This window comes from Carassius gibelio, chromosome B22 (genome assembly GCF_023724105.1).
Source record: "Carassius gibelio isolate Cgi1373 ecotype wild population from Czech Republic chromosome B22, carGib1.2-hapl.c, whole genome shotgun sequence".
Taxonomy (NCBI): Eukaryota; Metazoa; Chordata; class Actinopteri; order Cypriniformes; family Cyprinidae; genus Carassius; species Carassius gibelio.
In genome coordinates, this window is record NC_068417.1 from 11,679,392 (window position 1) to 11,703,454 (window position 24,063).

General features: G+C 37.8%; 1 protein-coding gene and 1 long non-coding RNA gene across 5 annotated transcripts in view; one reads left to right on the forward strand and one right to left on the reverse strand.

The window, feature by feature from the left end:
- The window catches only part of LOC127988002 (uncharacterized protein DDB_G0271670-like), a 327,998-nt gene that overhangs the window by 191,752 nt on the left and 112,183 nt on the right, over nucleotides 1–24,063 (forward strand). The gene's annotated exons all lie outside the window — the stretch shown is intronic.
- LOC127987140 (uncharacterized) lies at nucleotides 8,082–18,508 on the reverse strand. 4 transcript variants are annotated; one of them, XR_008161050.1, is made up of 7 exons: nucleotides 18,362–18,508; nucleotides 18,100–18,196; nucleotides 17,670–17,978; nucleotides 17,464–17,517; nucleotides 17,204–17,321; nucleotides 17,071–17,117; nucleotides 8,082–9,633 (listed from the first exon to the last, which is right to left on the reverse strand). It is a non-coding gene; the product is annotated as an uncharacterized LOC127987140 (long non-coding RNA). The 4 variants fall into 4 exon arrangements; XR_008161048.1 differs by having other exon boundaries at nucleotides 8,082–12,655; XR_008161051.1 differs by having other exon boundaries at nucleotides 17,071–17,120.

Sequence of the window (24,063 nt, forward strand, 5' to 3'; positions counted from 1 at the left end):
GCAATTACTGAACTACAAAAAAAGTCCTATTAAACAAATAGTATTGTAATGCTTAAATATTGGGGGAAAAATTGTACAGGCTCGGGATTTTAGACATGAGCACTTATCATATGATCCTCAACAGTGGTTACAATAATTATTCATGCTACAGTGCATAATCAGAGTTTTTACTATGGTGTTACCCAGCATGCACTTCAGCTTGAAGCGTTTTGTTGATTGTCACCATTGTTGAGATTCATATGCTGGGTCATGATGTCTGTGCGTCTTATTAGGAAAAGTTTTCGAAAAATGTATATTTATTACATACATTAGGAAATGTATTCATTATAGTGATTAAACCAATGGTTCCACAAGGTAGGTTATTTAAAAACTGAACATTTGTTAATAATAAATACATAAAATTGTTTTGGAAATAAACAGCTTGATGCCTAATAATTACTTCATCATGTAAAACCGGCTAGTAACGGTTTTCTGCACAGCACTGATCACACTGTTTTATAACAGCACATGTACTTTTACAGAGAAACATCTAACATAAGAAACCAAAGGTCAAGAGCCCAACTGAAGCAAACACTGATCTCCATGATGGTGGCATAATTTTAACCAATAAAACATCAGCATCTGATCCTCTGTAACGCCCAATAACAGCAGGTGTTCATCACCAATGCACAATCATCATTTAATTAGTCTCTTAATTATCTCATTGACTTTAACTCTTTGAGGACTTGGGATTTGAGTTGAGACTAGTTTGTGACTTGGAAGGAATGACTTGTTTCCTCCTCTGGTCAAATCAGCTGCTGAGTTCATGGGTGGAGCAAAAATGTGGCAGGACTTTTACTTTCTGACCCCTGGACTCTCCACCTCTGCTTCCAAGTCACAAACGAGTCTTGAGTCAAAACCCAAGTCCTCAAAGAGTTAAAGTTAATGAGATAATTAAGTGACTAATTAAATGATGATGCATTAGTGATGAACAACTGCTGTTTACAATCAACATCACTGAAGAAAAGAGAAACACAAGAACTACAACTGACTTTAAGCACAGCCTTGAAAAAAAAAAAAAAAACTTTGCCACCATAATTGTGGTTAGTATTTGCTTCAGTTGATATCTTGAGCGTTTAAGCGATTTTCACAAATTTGCTTCTATACAATTGCATTATTGTTTTGCAGCAAACATTTGTGCAATGCTGATACAACTCTTGATCTAGCAGGTGACTTTTACTCTTTGGCCCCTGGACTTTCCACCTCTGGCTAACACCATGTTTCCTGATGATATCTCCCAAGGGTCACATATAAAGTGTGAAGAGTAGCGGCCCTAGTACTGAGCCTTGAGGTACTCCATACTGCACTTGTGATCGATATGATACATCTTCATTCACTGCTACGAACTGATGGCGGTCATATAAGTATGATTTAAACCATGCTAATGCACTTCCACTGATGCCAACAAAGTGTTCAAGTCTATGCAAAAGAATGCTGTGGTCTTTTGTTTCAAACGCAACACTAAGATCCAATAAAACTAATAGAGAGATACACCCACGATCAGATGATAAGAGCATATCATTTGTAACTCTAAGGAGAGCAGTCTCAGTACTATGATACGGTCTAAATCTTGATTGGAAATTCTCACATATACCATTTTTCTCTACGAAGGAATATAATTGTGAGGATACCACTTTTTCTAGTATCTTGGACAGAAAAGGGAGATTTGAGATTGGTCTATAATTAACTAGTTCTTTGGGGTCAAGTTGTGTTTTTTTATGAGAAGCTTAATAACAGCCAGTTTGAAGGTTTTGGGGACAAAATGACAATGAGGAATTAATAATAGTCAGAAGAGGATCTATGACGTCTGGAAGCACCTCTTTTAGGAGCTTAGATGGTATAGGGTCTAACATACATGTTGTTGGTTTAGATGATTTAACATGTTTATACAATTCTTCCTCTCCTAAAGTAGAGAATGAGTGGAACTGTTCCTCAAGGGGTCTATAGTGCACTGTCTGATGCGATACTGTAGCTGTCGGCTGAATGGTTGCAATCTTATCTCTAATAGTATCGATTTTAGAAGTAAAGTAGTTCATAAAGTCATTACTGCTGTGGTGTTGAGAAATGTCAACACTTTTTGAGGCTTTATTTGTCGTTAATTTAGCCACTGTATTGAATAAATACCTGGGGTTATGTTTGTTTTCTTCTAAAAGAGAAGAAAAGTAATCAGATCTAGCAGTTTTTAATGCTTTTCTATAGGATATGCTACTTTCCCGCCAAGCAATACGAAATACCTTTAGTTTTGTTTTCCTCCAGCTGCGCTCCATTTTTCGGGCTGCTCTCGTTAGGGTGCGAGTATGCTCATTATACCATGGTGTCAAGCTGTTTTCCCTAACCTTCCTTAAGCGTAAAGGAGCAACTGTATTTAAAGTGCTAGAAAAGAGAGAGTCCATAGTTTCTGTTGCATCATCAAGTTGTTCTGAGGTTTTGGATATGCTAAGGAATTTGAATACATCAGGAAGATAACTTAAAAAGCAGTCTTTTGTGGTAGAAGTGATGGTTCTGTGATACTTGTAACAAGAAGTAGAATTTACAATTTTGGCTATATGAAGTTTGCACAGAACTAAATAATGATCTGAGATATCATCACTTGGCTGAATAATTTCAACACTATCAGCATCAATTCTATGTGACAGTATTAAATCTAGAGTACGATTTCGACAATGAGTAGGTCCTGAAACATGTTGTCTAACACCAATAGAATTCAGAATGTCTATAAATGCTGATCCCAATGCATCTTTTTCATTATCAACATGGATATTAAAATCACCAACTATTAAAACTTTATCTGCAGCCAGAACTAACTCGGATGTAAAATCACCAAACTCTTTAATAAAGTCTGTATGGTGGCCTGGTGGCCTGTATACAGTAGCCAGTACAAACATAACAGGGGATTTAACATTAACATTTGTTTCTCTGGATAATGTTATATGTAGCACCATTACTTCAAACGAGTTATACTTGAAGCCTGCCCTCTGAGAAATCCTGAAAACTTTGTTATAAATTGAAGCAACTCCTCCCCCTTTGCCTTTTAGACGCGGCTCGTGTTTATAACAGTAATCTTGGGCGGTGGACTCATTTAAAATAATGTAATCATCAGGTTTTAGCCAGGTTTCTGTCAAACAGAGCACATCTATATTATGATCAGTTATCATATTATTTACAAAAAGTGTTTTCGTAGAAATGGATCTGATATTCAATAAGCCAAGCTTTATCATTTGTTTATCTATATAGCATTTGTTTTTTATTTGTTGAACCTCAATTAAATTGTTAACCTAAACTTGGTTTGGACGTTTTTTGTGTTTTTTGTAGTTCGGGGAACAGACACAGTCTCTATAGTGTGATATCTAGGTGAAAGAGTCTCTATGTGCTGAGAATTAACTGACCTCTGTGACATGAGGCAGCTAGCAAACGGTTGGTTTAGCCAGTCTGTCTGCTTCCTGACCTGGGCCCCAGTTAGTCAAGTATAAACACAAAGACTATTTGTCATATTTCTAGAGAGAAGAGCAGCTCCACCCCGGGAGGGATAAAGACCATCTCTTTTCAACAGGTCAGGTCTGCCCCAAGAGCTCGTCCAATTGTCTATGAAACCTATGTTATTCTGTGGGCACCAATTAGACATCCAGCCATTGAGTGATGACAATCTGCTATGCATTTCATCACCACGGTAAGCAGGGAGGGGACCAGAGCATATTACAGTGTCTGACATCGTGCTTGCAAGTTCACACACCTCTTTAATGTTATTTTTAGTGATCTCCGACTGGCGAAGTCGAACATCATTAGCGCCGGCATGAATAACAATCTTACTGTATTTACGTTTAGCATTTTCCAGCACTTTTAAATTTGCCAAGATGTCAGGCGCTCTGGCTCCTGACCACCAATAACTAGAGCACTTTCATCAGGTTTCTCAGTGGGTGCATCACTGAGTGGGGAAAACCTGTTTAATGTTTTGATCGGAACAGAAGAGCGGTGTTTTGACCCACGACTACGCTGCCTCACAGTCACCCAGTTGCCCTGCTGCAGGGGCTCTGCTGGAACCGGACAATGTACAGGAGTCCCTGAGCTAGACGCATCCAAAGCCGTATCTAGAGCCCTAACATTCTTACTGTCCTCAATTAAAGTTTGGATGCGTGTCTCTAATTCTGAAATCTTCTCTGTCAGCCTAACTATTTCCCTGCATTTATCACATGTGAATCCCTCATCAGCGACAGAGATAGATAAACTGTACATGTGGCAAGAGGTGCAAATAACGATAGCAGGAGAAGCCATTACTCACCGTGCTTGATGAAATATTCTTACTGTTGTTTGATGAACTTGTGAAAAACTGGAGCAAGAGAGAGGAGAGGAGAAAAGAAAAGAAAACGCTAATGACAAGCTAACGAGTGCTAACGCTTTGCAGGTGTACTGCACTCACAGAAAAGTGAACATCAAAGTTAATCTGATAAGACTGATTGATAATATCAGAAATGTGGTGTGAATTAAGTTATATTTTACCACTTAAAAACAAACAAACAAACAAACAGTGATAGATAAAGATTCTAGAGAAAAAATAAAATAAAAGCAGCTACACGAAGCTACGATTAGCTACAGAAGGCCAACAGGAAGTAGAGAAAACACCATATCAGCATCAGCAACACTTACGGTGTGATGACGTGTTTTTCTGCAGTCACTTGACCGAGTATTTACAAGGAACTCCTTTTCTTCACAGCCCTTTTTGTATAACAATACGTATCCACACCTAACAAACACATCACACTTTAATTCCTGGTCAGTTACTAAAATGGAATTAACAACTTTTTTTCTCGAATGTAAAGAGATCTCATGCACAATGGAAGTGCGTCACAGGCGTTTTTCGTTTTTATCAAAATAAACTGTATCAATAAATGATACGGTCAAAACACACTCACCGCTGACTGGATAACGAGAGACGGTGGTCCTCAGAAATGAATAAATAAACACAGATTTTGTAAACGTGCTACGTTCCTCTGAATTGATGGCTGGGCAATAAGAGAAAAGTCAATTATCTGGGCGCGGCTCCTCACACAGTCTGCATCGCGATGATGGATGAGGCGACAAAGCGTAGTGACGTTTCTGATTGGCGATGTTAGGTTTGTAAAATCTTTCGTAGGCTTTATATTTTATATCACTGGTATGGTATAATGCCTATTTTCACTGTTACAATTTCAGTGTGAAATGACAGTATATTCCAGGTTAATAATTAATTTCACAGTGTATATTGTAGCTAACTACACTCTCAGCAGTGTTCATTTTGACAGGCATTTTAATTTAGTTTTAGTTTATATCATGAGACGAAAATGCTTAATAGTCATATTTTAGTCATTACTATTTACATTAACATTTATTTTGGTAGCTATTTTATATGTAGTCTTCAAACAGAATTTGAATAAAGTATTGCATTTGGAAAAACTTGAATGAATTATGACAACTAATTTTTTGGGTGAATCGTCCCTTTAACAGTATAGTGAAAAGGGAGCAACTTATAAAAGAGATAGCCTAGTTGTTCAGGTATAATATATTGAATATAGGCCTATATAATTTAGAATGTTTTGAAAAGAAGCAGAATAAGACAGTAAGACACATATTAATTTTTTTTAGATACAATAGGTTTACTTAACATATTTATTTAACATATTTTGTTGGTTAACATTAATGACACGGATAGGTTTAAACGAATGCTGTCTCTTTAAGACGGAAGGCATGCATGTTATACTGACACGTGTTCACCAAGGGCAACCTCCCGCTCTCGCTTGTTAAATATGGAATAACATTTGGTTCAATAATAATGAACGTAACTTTATAAAACTGAACTTAACTTTTTCGGAAACTAACATATGCCATCACAAAAGAAGACAAACACAATGAAAATAAAAAAATTAAAAAAAACTCAGTCGCACAAATTTAACAGGCTCTATGCTTCATTCGTTGTTAATGTTTTTCAAAGATCCGTTTTCGCTAATCATGGACTCTGAATGCATTGCCAAAGATTTCGCTTTTGCTTTGCAATTTTTCGTTTGGTGTTTTGACATAAACCTCTCATGGGGGTGGGGTTAACAGAGATCTATTCTGATTGGATAGTGAGCTTTTGATGGAAAGGTGCTCTATGACCGAGAACTAGGGGTGTGCCGGTACTAGTATCTGTACCGAACATTTCCTGGGCAAATTCCAAATTGAAGTGATCATCCCTATCCCCTTGGAGTGGGGACTTCGGAGTGAATAGGGCATGAGCGTGCCATTAAGTAGTCGTTAGGAATGCACTTTGCTAAAGGAGCGACATAATTTCCTCATTATCTTCAGCTGAGATGTTCCCGTGACAACAGATTCTCTGATGGACATCGACATAAAAACAATATACATTTAATGTTTTAAAACGTTTTATATATATTCGTTTGTGACAAAAAGTGACAAAAGCAACAAATATTGATAAAATTCTGTAGTGCAGAGCAGGGGTCTCCTGAGATCTTCTGTCCTGTAGCTTCGACTAGAGGTCTTCACAGTGCACCCGAGACCCGTCGACCCCGGACCCGACCCGGGACCCGTACGGGTTCGGGTCTATATTTTAAATCATCAGCCGGGTCCGGGTCGGGTCCGAATTTATTACCTCGGGTACCGGGTCTGTTTAACATTGTGTGTAATACCCGTGCGATCGGAGTCATCGGACTCGGAGAACATCCGGCCGTGATCAAAGACTGCTTGTGTTTTTTGTAACTGAGTGAGCCAAAAAAAAGTGATCTCTCTCTCTCTCGCTCGCAGACTCAGAGTTAATACAAGTGCACGCACGGTATTAATGCTTGCAGACTTGACACACTCATATTTAATATATTTCAAATCAGCAACACAATCTGAGGTGAACTGTCACATGAATGTTTTCTATGATGCTCAAATTGCATAAAAGCATTTTAGGTTGATACAGCTAGCACGCATGTGCAGTCTCGAGTGCATTTCATGTTTCTATGGCAAGCAGTGAGGGACACTTCGACCGCCAAACCGCGTTTTACATTTTCTCCCATTTTTATATTATTATAAATGAACCGTTTAATCTTAAAGTTTTAGTGGTTCAGATTCAGACTCGATGCAGAGCAGAGAGCACAGACAGAGATCAGATGATAATAAATAAATAACCTCAGCGGCCATGGCATTGCACGAGCGATCGTTATTATAGTTCAAAAGGGCAAACAGTGTAAGTTATTATGCGAATTAACTCGAGTCAGAATGTACATGTGCACAGTAGCATTTGTCATCCGTCACCGTGACATCAAGTGGACATTTGAAGCTGAAAAAATAATGAATGGATTCTGCTTGGACTTGGAATAACAAGAGGAATAATATGAATAACTTTCTTGTCGGAGGATTGTAATGCATCACAGGCAGTCAGGTACAAGGAAGAGAGAACACGGCTCTTTAAATTAGGTAAGACAAAAAGCTGTATTCTTCGCAACAGGTTTATTGACTTGTAATAGCAATTTAAGGTGGAATATGTCAACGTCGGGTCCAGTCGGGTCTGTGTCTTCCCGACGGGTTCGGGTCCAGATTTCAAATAATATACGGGTCCGGGTCGGGTCCGGGTAGGCATTTCTCGGATCTACACGGGTCCGGGTCCAGCTTTTGAAATAATAGACGGGTCCGGGTCGGTTCGGTGTAGTACATTACGGGTCTCTGTCGGGTTCGGGCAAGAATTTTTGGACCCGTGAAGACCTCTAGCTTCGACCCCAATCAAACACACCTGAAACAGCTAATTAAGTAGATTAGGGTTTACTTGATAATTACAGACAGATGTGTTGAGGAAATGTTGCTTTGTTTATTATTTTATGTTTTGTTGCTTTCTCATGCAAAATGAATAAATATGATCCGAGCTTTTTCCAGCTAATATAAGGGCTATTAACCTTGTGGGTCCTGTGTTAATCAAGAACATTAGATCATTGTCTTAAGCTTTTCCAATCATCTTTTCAATTTGAAAGTATGTGTACATGCTTGTCTTACTATGCAGTCTTTTCACTAAATGTAAGTTGCTCAAATAATGATCATTTAAAGCATTTAAACAGTTTATTTTAAAACACATAACAATATACATGTCATACCCCAAAAGTTAATAAAGTGCAACAGAGACATCAATCTTTGGCTCCCTGAAACCAGCCAAGATGAATCACAGCATTGCAAACTTGGCTGAAGAGAGAGAGAGAGAGAGAGAGAGAGAGAGAGAGAGTATATAAGGTCTAAGGTATAAGGCCACATGGGATTTATTATAAAATTACAAATAGAATAAATAGAATAAGCCCAGCTTCCACCAAAGGCACGAGTGTCCTTTCTAACATGACATGTGTGAGGCTGGGCTGGTGTAAGATTAGCATTTGTGGTTAAAAAGTTGTAAAAAAAACAAATTGTTGGTCACCCATTTTAGGTGGCCCTAACTACTTGCATTAAACAGTAAGAATAATGTAACAATGTAACAATGTGATTATCAATCAGAAATTTCAGAAGTGACTTTGAACAATTTAACGGAATCACAAAAAGGACTTTTTGGATTCAAAATCAATTCAACACTTAAATATTTCTATCAAATCTGCAAACCGGGTCCAACTTTTGGCAAATACTGTCAACTTATCCAGACTGTAAATTGGTTCAAAGTCACTAGAAGTTAGTTTTAGGGTTTATTTGTTGCTTTTTGATACAAGCAACTGCTGAAGAGCTAAATTATAATTGTATGAAGCATTCATTTGGATACATGTATCGGCAAGAAGCACAGCCGTATTAAAAGCCATGCTCCATGAGCCCCTTTTATACTTTGAGCACCTGCCACTCCAAAGGTCTCTGCATGGCCCAGGACCAAAGTTCAGAACAGGAAGACTAGATCAAAATATACAAATTAATCAAGCATTAAACATTACAGACATAGATCACATAGATCACAACAACAACAATTATATATATATATGGTTATAAGTGCACTTTGAAACAACAACAAATATATATGTATATATGGTTATACTGTAAGTGCACTTTGAAATACAGGAAGTGTAGGAGAAGATTTTACAGACAGAGGAAGTCATTCAAAGCCTTGGAATAGCAACAAGAGAAAAGCCCTATCACCTTTGCATTTTAAATGAAATCGAGATAATTGATCATTAGACCTACTGGATTGATGCAAATTGATTAAATGGGAAATAAACTCTGGTGCTAAACCATGCAAAACTTTAAAACATATAACAGCACTTTATAATGAATCCTGCATCGTACAGGAAGACAGAGTCGTTTAATAAGCACAAGATTAATATGTTGTCTCTTCGTGGTATACGTTAAAAGCTGCTGAATACTGAACAAGCTGAGGCCTGACTCACACCCAGATACAATGCATTACAATAAACAAAATGAGATGACACAAAAGCATGAACAATTTTCTCCAAAAAAAAAGTACACACTTCAACTAAGATATAGATCTAAGGTGGAAAAAAATATTTGTAACTATGGCAGATCAATCAACAGAATTTAAAACAAGCAGAGGAGTGTTTTCGATGGTTTACATCATCAACATGAATAATGTTAGGATCCTCACAAGTCACGTCCTCAGTCTTCCTCCGTCTGCAAAAAATAATAATAAAAAAATAAAAATAGTGTATAGTGTATAGACAGAAATGTGCAGACTGTTTTGCAGCAGAAGAGCAGAGCTGCTAGTATATTTTTAAGTAAGGAATGATGTAAATCCAGATGGTTGTTATTGCTAAATAAATCCTGAAGGCTGATTAGGTGGTTTCGTTTCACCCTGAAAGGGGTTCTTCTGTGTTAACCAGCCGGAGGTACATTTCAAAATATAAAAATGTAATTTTATCGCTTCAGTTTTACTGAGTATGAAGCACTGAAAAGTGCTATTTTATATAGTTATGTTCGAAAACATACAGTCAGTGGTGGCTCCAGGATTTGTTTGTTAGGGTGCTAAGGAGGGGCCTAACAGTTCAGTGGGTGTGCAAAAAAAAAAAAAAAAAAAAAAAAAAAAAAATTTTTCAATTGTGTTAAATTAATGAACGTCTATAAGCTTTAGTTATCTAAATTATGCTAATATATACTTTTATATATATTAGCATAAAACAGATTGTGGTGAGTGGGGCGGGGCCGAGGGACATGGGACGTGGGAACAAGGAGCGAGTCCCACGTAGGAGATGGAAGGATATAAAACTGGAGCGACGACAGTGAAGGACCAGGGGGGGCCTGGGTTTTTAGTTTATGTTTTGCTTTTTATTTGTGCGCATCAGTCGTCTATGAGGGGCTGGTGCGCTGTTTTGTGTTTATTTTGAATTATTAAAGTCTTTGATTGTCCGCCGGTTCCCGCCTCCTTCTTCCCGATGATTACGAAGGTTGAATACATTACACAGATATTTTTTGAAAAGTTATCCCTCAATTCTGATCGGTTGATTGGAATGTTGTTCCATGATCAAAAGGATGTCGATCCAGGAACATGCTGTACTTGGTGAAATCACGCTCACCCAATACTGACACCATGGAACATTTTTGCTTGAGTTAACTGCTTATTTAATTTCAATTCATTTTCTTTGAAATAAATGTAAGCTTGTTTAATTCTGATCTTGAACAAGATCTTTTGAAAAAGACCGTGACCAGGACTATAATCTAGTCTTCATAAAATGAAATAATTAAGTTTTATGTATGCACTATAAAAAAATAAATAAAAAAATCACTGTATTACAAAATAATTTTGTCAGCTGTGCTTGCCAGAATAATTTTGACAGAAAAATAGTTTTCTGTATAAAAAAACGGTCAAAAACTGTTAATTTTACAGTATAAAGCTGTAATTTACAAACAAAATTTGAATGTAAACCAGTTAATTCAACAACATACACAATTAAAATCTGTTTTGTACCTTTAACATACTGACAACCTCCATAATAATGCAGGGGGTTAAAGAGAAAGTCACATGAAAAATCAAAACTAATCACAAGTAGCTTCGCCACAAGCAGAAGTATATAATAATATATAGAAGGTCATTCATGCAAACACAAAAACACCATCATGGTAACACACATGATACTTAAATAATGCAGTAAACTTTCATTAAACAAGTACTGTAACATAAAGTCCAAATGTACATTTAACTGATAACAAAAAAATATTTTAAAACATTATTTAAACAAAATACTTTAAAATGTGGAGTGTCACGCATAGAATTCTGGGAATATCAGTTTACAGTTTTTGACTGTAAATCAAACATTGATTTGTTCTTTTTTACTCTTAAAAGCTGTAAAAATGAACAGCATTTTACTGTAAAATTACAAAAAAAAATATCTGGTTAGATCTTTTACAGTTTTTCTCTGTATATAGTACGGGAACTTTTTTTGTAGCGTTTTTACTAAATTGTAAAGTTAAAATTACACTTATTTTTTTTCAGTGTAATTTTCCACTGTATGCACAAAATTGAAATGAAAGGAATGCTAATTAGACTAACTAGCTAGCTAGCTGGCTAACATCTACAAATAAATTACAAAATGTTGTCTTTATTTTGTTGCCTTTGTTGTCTTTTAGACTACTTTAGGCATGTCATATTGCACATATTTCCCTTTATTGTAATAAGTACTTTTCACTATGCATAGTTGTGGGAGCTGCTCATGGTCTCTTCAATAGACTATTTTAACAGATTCACTCATAAAATACCCACAAGGCCCTTCAACATCTACATTTTTTTATAATCACAATTTATTTAATACTTATTTATGTTGATAATAATAAGTATTTATGTCATGTTATATTATAATAGTTTTGAAAGATCCGAATTATTTTAGTCAGGGGCAGAAAATCTAAAATCTCGCCTCTGGCACCAACAGAGCCTGGGCCGGCCCTCTGTGCACCGATTTTCAAAACAAACCGTTTAACGCGAAATTCCTTTCTCATGTTTTTCACTATATGGGCCACAAGATAAATATTTAAGGGGATAACGTAAGAAAGTTATAAATCTTTATTAGCATATGTTGAAGTAGTTCTCACCTTGTCTCAGAGAATATGTGCCGTTAATGAAGCATTAGGAAGCTCTTTCAGTTTTTTTTACTTTCAATTTCTCTATAGTGAATTGACTGATGTTTACAAGCGTAACTCTTTGCATGTTCTTGATTGTGTTGCTTGACTCCTCCCCATAATATGGTGGTGCTCCCCACAGCACCACTGCACAGAAGACTCCACCTCCTCCCGGCGACCAGGTGATGACTCTGACCCCAGACAGCGTGAGGAGATCCTTCAGCAGGATCAATGCCCGCAAAGCTCCGGGTCCTGACAACATCCCTGGGCGTGTACTGAAAGACTGTGCAGCAGAACTCACTGATGTCTTCACAGACATTTTTAACATCTCACAGTAACAGTCAGGCTGTTGTTCCCACATGCTTTAAAACTACCACCATCATCCCAGTCCCGAAGAAGCCATCTCCATCCTGCTTCAATGACTACCGTCCTGTTGCACTTACCCCCATCCTCATGAAGTGCTTTGAACGGCTAGTCATGCACCACATCAAGTCTGCCCTCCCTGGACCCCTTCCAGTTTGCATATCGGTCCAACCGGTCGACCGATGATGCCATCTCCACTGCCGTCCACTCAGCACTCACCCATCTGGAAAAAAAGGACTCTTATGTCAGAATGCTGTTCATAGACTTCAGTTCAGCATTCAACACAATCATCCCTCAACAGCTCATCTACAAACTGATTCAGCTGGGGCTCAACGCTTCACTGTGCAACTGGCTGTTGGACTTTCTGACTGGAAGACCTCAGGCAGTACAGGTCAGCAGCAACACAACCAGCACCATCACACTGAACACTGGGGCCCCCCAAGGATGTGTGCTGAGCCCCCTCCTCTTCACTCTGCTGACCCATGACTGCACACCGTCACACAGCTCCAACCTCTTCATTAAGTTTGCAGATGACACGACGGTGGTGGGTCTCATTAGCAACAAAGATGAGACAAACTACAGGAGTGAGGTGAGCCGCCTGGCTGGGTGGTGCAGTGACAACAATCTCTCTCTGAATGTGGAGAAGACGAAGGAGATTGTTGTAGACTTCAGGAGAGCACACACTCGGCACGTTCCTCTGACCATCAACGGTGCGACTGTGGAGAGAGTGAGCAGCACCAAGTTCCTGGGTGTGCACATCACAGAGGACCTCTCCTGGACTGAAAACACTGCAGCACTGGCCAATAAATCACAACAGTGTCTCTACTTCCTCCGCAAACTGAGGAGAGCCAGAGCCCCACCCCCCATCATGTACACATTCTACAGAGGCACCATCGAGAGCATCCTGACGAGCTGCATCACTGTGTGGTATGGCGCCTGCAACGCGTCCTGCCGAAAGACTCTACAACGCATAGTGAGAGCAGCTGAGAAGATCATTTGTGTCTCTCTACCCTCCCTCCAGAACATTTATGGAACCCATCTCACCCGCAAAGCCCTCTGCATCACAGGTGATCCCACTCACCCATCACACAGCTTCTTCAGCCTGCTGCCATCAGGGAGGAGACTGCGGAGTCTCCAGGCCAGGACCAGCAGACTGAAGGACAGCTTCATCCACCAGGCTGTCAGGAAGCTGAACTCCTTCCCAAACCTGCCCCCCCTCCCCTCTTCTTCCCCAGGCACCACTGAACTATGAACCCCCCCCACCCCACACTAATTATATGATGACATGCACGAGTCACTTGTGCAGCATTGGTCTGCTCACTCACCGCTCACTACCTCATTCGGCATGGAACTACCTCATCAGTCAGTTAAATAAATGCTCTTGGTCACTTGTCACTTGTCACTTTAATCAGACTTAAGATATTTTTAATAAGTGATTTTTTTGCACTAAAAAATCTTTTAACTGCACTGTTGTTCACTTCATTGATTTGCACGATATCTGTCATTTACCCTGCCCTGCTTTATTTAACTTTATTTTTAACTTTTATTTTTATTATATGTGGTTTTTTTTTAGGCTTTAATGTTAATGTTATCTGTATGCACCGGGGTCTGAGAGTAACGCAATTTCGATTCTTTGTATGTATGTACTGTACAAGTGGAAATTGACAATAAAGCAGACTTGAACTTGAACTTAATATCAATTGTTTATAGGCCACATATTAGGCACTTTTTAGGTTTTTAATGTTTATTTTTCAAAATTTAATGAAAGTGACACCAAAAAAATAGGAACATCATTAGGAAATTATTGGGCTGTGCCAGGGCTAAGCAAGTTACTGGGGCAATAGCCCCGTCAAGCCCCACCCTAGCACAGCTTTAATAGGAGGAATGATCAGATTCCAGAAATTAAGTGTTTAATTAGTTTATATCACCATTTAAAATGCACATAATCAGATCACAGTTACAGTTATCAGAACCCATGATATAATGTCATGTTTAATGTATTTTGCCACCTAAACCTAAAATAATAAAGACACTTATGTTAGAATGCTGTTTATAGACTCATTCCTCAGAACCTGATTTGCAAGCTGATCCTGTTGGGCCTGAACCCCTTCCTCTGCAACCCGATCCTGGACTCCCTCTCTGAGAAACCTCAGACAGTCCAGTTTAGAAAGAGCTTCTCCAGCTCCATTACACTGTTCACTGTATTAGATACATACTAAAGTATTAGTACTTTTATTAGACAATATTTTCCATATTGGATTTTACAATTAAATAATAGTTCCAAAGAAATCCGCAAGAGAATGTGCGTCCCAAATCAACAGCGGTGTTTTGTCATAAAACATGACTTACCATTAATAAGGCTAGAAAAACTTTGCCTCTATAACAGTAAAAATGCATCTATAAATCAATTTAAGGGGGCAAATAGTGTCCCTTAACGGAAAAGGTGTGACTGCGGTCTAACGCCCGTTTCACACATACTCCGTCTGCGGTGCGTATGCATTGCGTAATTTTTTATGCACCCATGTTAACGGATTCCAGCGTTCACACTGCATGTGGTTGCGGCCCGTCAATGCTATCCAGGAACAGTTCGTCAGCAGCAGTGCGGCGATCGTTTACGTACAGAGTCTATTTTTGCTGTGCTGCATGCCCTGATTTAAAGTGACAGCGCATTGTTCGCGGTAAAATGAACATGGATTCACACAGAAATGCAGTCATTTCACAATAAATGTATACTAATTAAAGCCTACTGTGTTTCACACGCAACACATGAGTTTTAGGGTTCTGGCTTGATTTAAAACAAGAAAAAGAGCAACTTTAGAGAAACAAGGCAACATTATATATGCACTTTTATAGAGGCAGAAAAACAAAGTTATTTAAGACCCGCTGGATTGCGTGTAATAAAGATTTAAATGCAAAAGGCACGAGAGCTGACTGTTTCTGTCAGTGGTTAGTTGTAATTTTAAATGTTTATGATATCCTAACAAGAAAAGTAGGCTAATGTTGTGTTTAAATGTGCTGCAGCTTGTTTCAGCAACTTATTATAAAAAACTTAGCAGTCAAATGCATGAGTAATACGTTGTTTATATTTGAATTAAAATATGTCTATGAAAGATTGTTACTGTACTGTGATGAAAGAGTATCACAATGCTTTTTTTTTAAATTTGTTTTATTTATTTTTTTAAATGCTTTGATATCAAAATAATGGACAAATTTTGTTTTTGTAGCTTAAACTGACGCGGATCAGTAGCAGAATGCAAACGCGTCCTGCGTGAAAGTACAATGAGTCCGTGCTGCTTCAGCACCACATACGTAACGCACTCGGACTGCAGACGCACTGCAGACGGATTATATGTGAAACAGGCATAAGTGGGGGCTAAATGCCCTAGAAGGTACACCATTGTAAAAGGTTTAAAAAACCACAGGCTTTATTGATTACAGTGTTAATTGCCTGTAGCCTATATTTTTAATAAAATATATATTTTTTTCTTAAATTATGCCTTGTTAAGCGCGTTTCCATGGGGAAGAAAATGCTTATTATGCAATTCTGCCTGCATGCACACAGAATATATTTTTTGATAAATTCTATAGCATATTTTTACCTTTTTTTTTAAAATCACTGTCTTCATTAAGCCGTGTTTTCTTTATGAAACACGGCTGTTCTTCTAGGCTTATCTTATTTCTTGTAGTTTATTAATAAAGTGTATACCAAATTCTGCCATTTTATACGTCTTAGTCCATTAATAAAGCGATTTCTTTCTATGAGGGATACGCTAAAAGTGCAATTCATCAGGTTATGTTCATATTCTGGGCTTTTCTGCTTGTCTGTATATTTTATTAATGAGGTGTGTACTGAATTTAGTGATCCAATGTTTTACATTAAGCATTTAACTGTACCTTTATAAGCATGCTATTTCGTCCACGTTCAACATAAAACTCTATGAACTGCTCCATTGTGAACTTTACAGCTGTATGAACCACTACAAGCTGTAGAGTAAACAGGAAGTGTTTGTCTGATATCAAATGGTTTTGCGAGAGAAAACAAATGTTTTGTGTTTTCCAATCAAAAAAGTATTTTTTCAGCCACTCTGATTTTTTTCCACCACTAAGAACCTTTAGGGGCTCCGTAGTATCCAAATTATGTTATTAACTACAATTTTTTTCCGTGCAATTGGTAATCAGTAATTGATACTTAAATTTTATAAGTAATCTACCCACCACTGAAAACAAGCAATACATCTGTTATTGCAGTTTTTCATGAAGTGTTCTTAATTTAGTAATATTTTAAAGCTGCTTACTTATTACTACCATTGGTATTGATCTGACACAGTCAATTTTGATTGTTTTAAAATTTAACCTATTTATTATCTCAGAATCCATAACATTTCATCAAGATGAGTTTGTATGAATCAAGAGTCTTAATAAGTGGACTGATATTCAGTGTTGCTAACTAACAATAGTCATTATCAATGACCAATCAAAATCAAGCATTTCAGAGAGCCATATAATAATAGTGTTTCTTTGTGTGATGTACTGTATGAATAACTGACCAGAATGGAGCCACATCACGCACAAACACTCAGTGAAATCAAACACTGATCTGAATCTGCTTTAAAGTCAGAGTGCAGTACAGAATCTTACCTCATCCCTGTTGTTTTGTGCATAAGCCTGTTCATTTGCCCCCTCGTCTGCTTTGAAAAAGTAACACATAGTTTAACTCAAATTTTCCAGAGGATGTTTTTCTCTCACTTGAGTATCTGTAGCTGATACTTACCGTTTCAGGAGCTGCCTGATGAAATAGATAATGAAACCAAGAACAGCAGGTAGAATCACCATCAGAATAGTAAAAGGGTAAAGTATTCCTGCTCTTAGACCTGAAGACTGAGCTGAATCTTGAACAGATAAAAAGGGACAGTAATTAGTGTCAATGAATCTGACCATCTAAACTTTAAATACTGAGTCAACACTCAAAACAGAACAGAAGTTTAAAGCTTTCCAATTGCTCAGGACAGTAAACGTTTGAATGGTACTCACTAATGTCAGGATCATTAGAGCTCTGGGGTGGGGGTGTGTATTCATTTCCTGGATCTTGAGAAATTCAGCAGAAATTAATTAATAGCAAACACGCAAAATAAAGTGAAGGGTTTTTACATAAACATAAACATGTTTATCTGATTTAATTGATTATAGACGCATATTTCTGATTTCAACATACTTTAAAACGTCTATAAATGACTCACCAATGACAGTAACGTTAAAGATCATTGTACTGATCTCATTGTCGTTGAACTCTAGACGATATTCACCAGCATCTGTTGTTCTGATGTTCCTGATGGTCAGAGATCCAGTCTCATCCAGAATCAGTCTGCCTCTGAATCTCTCAGTAACTTCAGTACACTGAACATCTGTACAGATCTCAATCTGTTCTCCATTTATTTCAGCGATTTGAATGCCATTAAAATACCATCTAATATTATGTTGTCTGATGTTTTCAACACCATTGTGTAGAGTGACTGACTCTCCCTCCATAACGCGCATTGTCTCTCGATCTGTATCATCGGAACAAAGACCAGAAGAAGAAATGTTGAGATCATAATCATTATCACTAAATCATTAAATGCAAATTTTGTAAGACTATTTCTAAATGATATCAGCATCAACAACACTCACGGTGTGATGACGTGTTTTTCTGCAGTCACTTGACCGAGTATTTACAAGGAACTCCTTTTCTTCACAGCTCTTTTTGTATAACAGTACGTATCCACACCTAACAAACACATCACACTTTAATTCCTGGTCAGTTACTAAAATGGAATTAACGACTTTTTTTCTCAAATGTAAAGAGATCTCATGCACAATGGAAGTGCGTCACAGGCGTTTTTCGTTTTTATCAAAATAAACTGTATAAATGATACGGTCAAAACACACTCACCGCTGACTGGATAACGAGAGACGGTGGTCCTCAGAAATGAATAAATAAACACAGATTTTGTAAACGTGCTACGTTCCTCTGAATTGATGGCTGGGCAATAAGAGAAAAGTCAATTATCTGGGCGCGGCTCCTCACACAGTCTGCATCGCGATGATGGATGAGGCGACGAAGCGTAGTGACGTTTCTGATTGGCGATGTTAGGTTTGTAAAATCTTTCGTAGGCTTTATATTTTATATCACTGGTATGGTATACTGCCTATTTTCACTGTTACAATTTCAGTGTATATTCCAGGTTAATAATTAATTTCACAGTGTATATAGCTAACTACACTCTCAGCAGTGTTCATTTTGACAGGCATTTTAATTTAGTTTTAGTTTTTATCATGAGACGAAAATGCTTAATAGTCTTAGTCATATTTTAGTCATTACACATAGTTATTAATTTTAGTCAGTTACCAACATTTATTTTGGTAGCTATTTTATATGTAGTCTTCAAACAAAGAATTTGAATCAAGTATTGCATTTGGAAAAACTTGAATTAATTATGACAACTAATTTTTTTGGTGAATCGTCCCTTTAACAGTATAGTGAAAAGGGAGCAACTTATAAAAGAGATAGCCTAGTTGTTCAGGTATGAATAGGCCTATATAATTTAGAATGTTTTGAAAAGAAGCAGAATAAGACAGTAAGACACATATTATTTTTTTTTTAGATACAATAGGTTTACTTAACATATTTATTTAACATATTTTGTTGGTTAACATTAATGACACGGATAGGTTTAAACGAATGCTGTCTCTTTAAGACGGAAGGTATGCATGTTATACTGACACGTGTTCATCCCGCTCTCTCTTGTGAAATATGGAATTACATTTGGTTCAATAATAATGAACGTAACTTTATAAAACTGAACTTAACTTTTTCAGAAACTAACATATGCCATTACAAAAGAAGACAAACACAATGAAAATGAAAAAAAAGGGGCTGGGGGTGGGGTTAACAGTGATCTATTCTGATTGGATAGAGAGCTTTTGATGGACAGGTGCTCTATGACCGGGAACTAGGGGTGTGCCGGTACTAGTATCTGTACCGAACAGTTCCTGGGCAAATCCCGATCCCCCTGGAGTGGGGACTTTGGAGTGAATAGGGCATGTGCGTGCCATTAAGTAGTCGTTACCCTGTCAACACACCCATGTGGGGCCCATAAGGGATGGATATGGGCTGGTGAGTGGGCCCCAAGATAATTTTGTCCGTGGGTTCCAAGGATGGCCCCATGTGGGCAAGCCCAGATGGGCTGAAGGTGGGCTTCACATGGGCCCTAGCTAAAACCTACTTGGGCATCCCAGGTTTCTCCCATCTGGGGCCCACACTAGCTGGGCCCCATGTGGGCTGATTATGGGTCCCTGCTATTATACCCATATGGGTAATAACCATTATTATTATTATTATTTTTGGGGAATTGGAATTTGAACAAATTCAAATTTTCATTCTTATTTTACAGTCAGTCCATACAGTTCTTTAACAATTGTAAGATGTTAATATTTTTGTTACACAGCCAATATCCCCGAGTCTGGTGGACCCACCACATTATTAGGCTTTTAAATCAATACAGCCACAACAATTTATGTAAAAATAGTTAACAGATGTTTACTTTAGCTCAATATTACCAATGGTATATACATAATTTATGGTTCTTATTCGCCATTTACCCCTGTGAGATAACAATTATGATCATATGATAGTTTTTTTTTGTGTGTGAGAAAACATGGAAATTCAATTATAAAAAAAAAAAAAAAAAAAAAAATAGAAACAAGATTTTTTATCATTATTGGTGCTCATTTCTTAGAACTTTATTTAGAACAGGTGAAAGTGCTTGAAATGTAACAATTTTGTTACTTTGTGTGTGAATAGCAGGTGCAGAAAAAAAAAAACATTCGCGCACACAGACAAGACACAGCAGGCCCAGTTAGGAGGAGGACACAGTTAATAAATAGCGTAACTTTTTCTTTTAGCAAACATTGAAAATGGGTCTCACAGACCCGAACACCTTGGGTTAAACAAGCTAAAATAACAAGGATACCAGTAATGGAATTAATTACATTTTATTTAAGTAAAATTTATGACAACATGCTTTTGCACAGTGTTCCCTCACTGTCACAAACAGAATTAGTTTATTTCCACCTCAAACGAGCCTGAAGTCCTTGTTGAGGGGTTGACTGTCGGGCCTGTTGACTGTCGGGCCTGTCGGGCCCCCCCCGGTCCCTAGCACCAATGAGCCACTTGGAGACCGCCTTCTCGGCATCTTAACGGGTGATTTGGCTGGTCATGGCATTTTTCTTTAAGCCTCCTTCAAGAAACAAATATAACGGTGACTTAATTCATATGTGCCAACACAACACTCAGCCAGGACTGTAGACAACTATGTTAAAAAAAAGAGCTATATAAATTAAGATTATTATTAGAAATAACACTCTTGAACACACAAGCTAAGCAACTGAGAGACATGTGCGAACACACTGCTCAGCCAGGACAACAAACGCTTCATTCACAATATTTAAAATTGACATGTTTATAACGTTAGGGTATTGTGACACCTTTCTATTATGGGTACAGCTTAAAACATTATCCACATGCACACCTACCATATATTACTTCATACAGTTTTAAGGCCTTGAACTCTCTCTTCCCATTTCGGCCCACAAAGTTATACTGCCTGGATAGGCCATGGTCTAGGACAGTGGTTCCCAACCTTTTTCAACTCGCGGCCCACACAACCAAACACATATGTTTGCGCGGCCCACTTCAAAAAAATTAACTGACCCCGCTATTGTTGGGTTAATAACTTAGTACTCAGAAGCTAGATTTTAAACTATATTTATTGAATAAACTAGGGCTGTGCGATATGGACAAAAAAAAAAAAAAAAACTATCACGATTTTTTTGATCAATTTTGCAATTGTGCTTTTACAGTCATAAATGCATTCAGGATTAATTTGAAACATATTTCCAAAAGAAAACCAATCAGAGCTTTATCAAAAAGTTGTAACATCTCTAGAACAGACATAAGTCAAAATTATCACTATAGTGAAGATGTAAAAAAAAATGTATAGACTTGTGGCAAAAAAAAAAAAAAAAATGAAACAACCTGTATACAGGGACTTTTTTTTTCTTTTTTGCCATGCATTGTTCATAGAGCTCATTAATTGTAGCGGTGCCTCAGGTGTTTGCAGTGTGTATACAGTATGTGTATGCGGTCAGCAGTGAGAACGCATAAATATAACGCAAAAGCACATTAAAATAATGCACGAGTGCGAATCTCTCTGTTCGCAGCAGATTTCCTTTGCTCTGTCACAAAACCGGTCGTGCTTGCTCAGATACACGCTGCTTTGCGAGGAGAGAGTGTGCACACTTAAAACGTGTCTCCTCTCACTTAAACTGCATCCTGTTCACTAACAAATTCACTCTATGCTCATGAGTTAGACATGAATTATTTTCGCACGTTTTTATTTCTAGCCTTTTACCGCAGTGAGAACGCTCTGATCCGTCAACATTGGCTCAGAAAAAAGGCGCATCACAGACAGTGTGTGAACCTGGAGTTAGGCATATGCGCACGCTCAAATTGTGATTTTAGGACGTTTTCTTTTAATCGCACAGCCCTAGAATGGACTGGAAATAAACAGAAAATAATTGGCGGCCCACCTGCAATACCACCGCGGCCCACTAGGGGGCCGCGGACCACAGGTTGAAAACCACTGGTCTAGGAGAAAAGTCATCATCCTTTTTGTGGCCTCGTCAACAATCCCCCCTCCTATGTCAGTCACAGCTGCAACCTGAGGGGGAACAAAGGCAATACAAAGCAAATTTATCTACAGTATATTGCTCACTGGAGTAAACCACTCAACATGAAAAAACTGCCAGAAGCATGGGTGTGAGCTAGGCGTGGAACGGTACATGTATTCGTATTGAATCGAAATGGTAGGGGCATCACTACATTGATTAAAAAATAAAAATCAAATGTTTTTAATGGTAGTATTATTTTATACAGAAATAAAGTATTTATAATTCAGATGAGAATAAAGTTAGTGTTAATTAAAATGAAGGAAAACAAATATATTGATCTGAAATATAGCAAATTAACTTTAAATTCATTCAGATACAATTACCAAACATATCTCAAGGTATTTTTTGTCTCTTTATTAATTTAATAAACTAATTATCTAAAACTTGTCAAAAAGTTGTGAGCACACATGGGAAGTTTCAGATCAAATTCACTGCAAGCCCCCCATAAAATTTAATTGAGTTGCACTACCCTAGACTTAACATGCATACCAGTTCGGACATGAAGTTTGGGTTTGCCAGTTTTTCTTCCATGATTTCCACATCCCTGACGGTCTTTAGGGGGAAACCCTCGGGGGTAGAAGAGAAGGTGGTGCCAATGTTGCCACGCTGTTGTAGAAGCGTTTGTAACATCCTCCCCTGGATTTTTTGTGTCTCTTTCATCTCCTCAATCAGTGTTAAGATGCGAACAAACATGTTGCCCCTGATTTGTCTTTGAGAGGTTTCTGGTGACATGGTGACGTGGTGATGGGTTGAAACATCAGGCCATCTCAGGTTACCCAGAGGTGGTGGAAGTGTCGGCCTAGCAGATGATGGTGAAGAACTGAGGGTGGATGGAGGCGGTGCAGGTGTCAGCACAGACCTGAGGGTGGATGCACCATACAAAAATCAACACTGTAAAAATCTCGTACAACAACAAAAAAAATCTTAGTACTAATTTCTCCTAGCTTTTTCTTTTTGACTCAACTTTTGTAAGTAACAGTACGAACTGAAAATAAGTTGTCTGTGATAGAAAAAAAAAAAAAAAAGTTTAGTTGAGTCAACTTGACATTATTTGTTTTCTGGAGATGTGCTACTATTCTGTAACAAATCTTTTGAAGTTGAGGCAATTCAACATCTTGTGTCTATTCGAAACAAAGGTTCTTATTAAGAATAAACAGGTTCAGATGTTCTAATCTTTTTTGTCAGAAATAAGATTAGTGATTTATTCTAGTTTATGAGGCTGAAAACTTGATCATCTTGGTTTCTTTCTAAGCAACAAATTATGTGTTTTGCTAAACACTGTTCAAAGACCCCAAACTCGCACAAAAAAAGCCAAGAATCAAACCACCCAACCAAAGGAAATGATCATCACCTAAATGGTAAAAAATTTTACAGTATGGAGGTGATTACCTGAGGGTGGATGGAGGTGTAGGCCTGATTTGGCTGCCGGACCAATTGACATCATCCTCATCGTCACTGGACAAAATCACTCGTCTAGAAATTTATAATATACAAGCACATCAATGAGTTAAAGCACTTTAAAAAACAGTTGGTTAAAAAAATATATATATACATTTTGGACAACAGATGATACCACTAAACATAGGGTTCGTACACATTTCCACCAGAGAATTTCCATGACTGATCTATATACAGTATGACAACACTCTGGGTACCAGAGAGACACTCACATGGATCCTTAGCATCTGTTCCAACACCCCATTCCACCTTCAGGCATGCACACATCCATTTGTATACATCTCTTTTAACCCTCTAAACATGTGATTGTTACTTTTATTAATTGATTACATTTAATTTTATTATTGGTTAATTGTATATCTGTTGTCTACCTCCCTAGTTTTGACAGCTTTGAGCCAAATACCG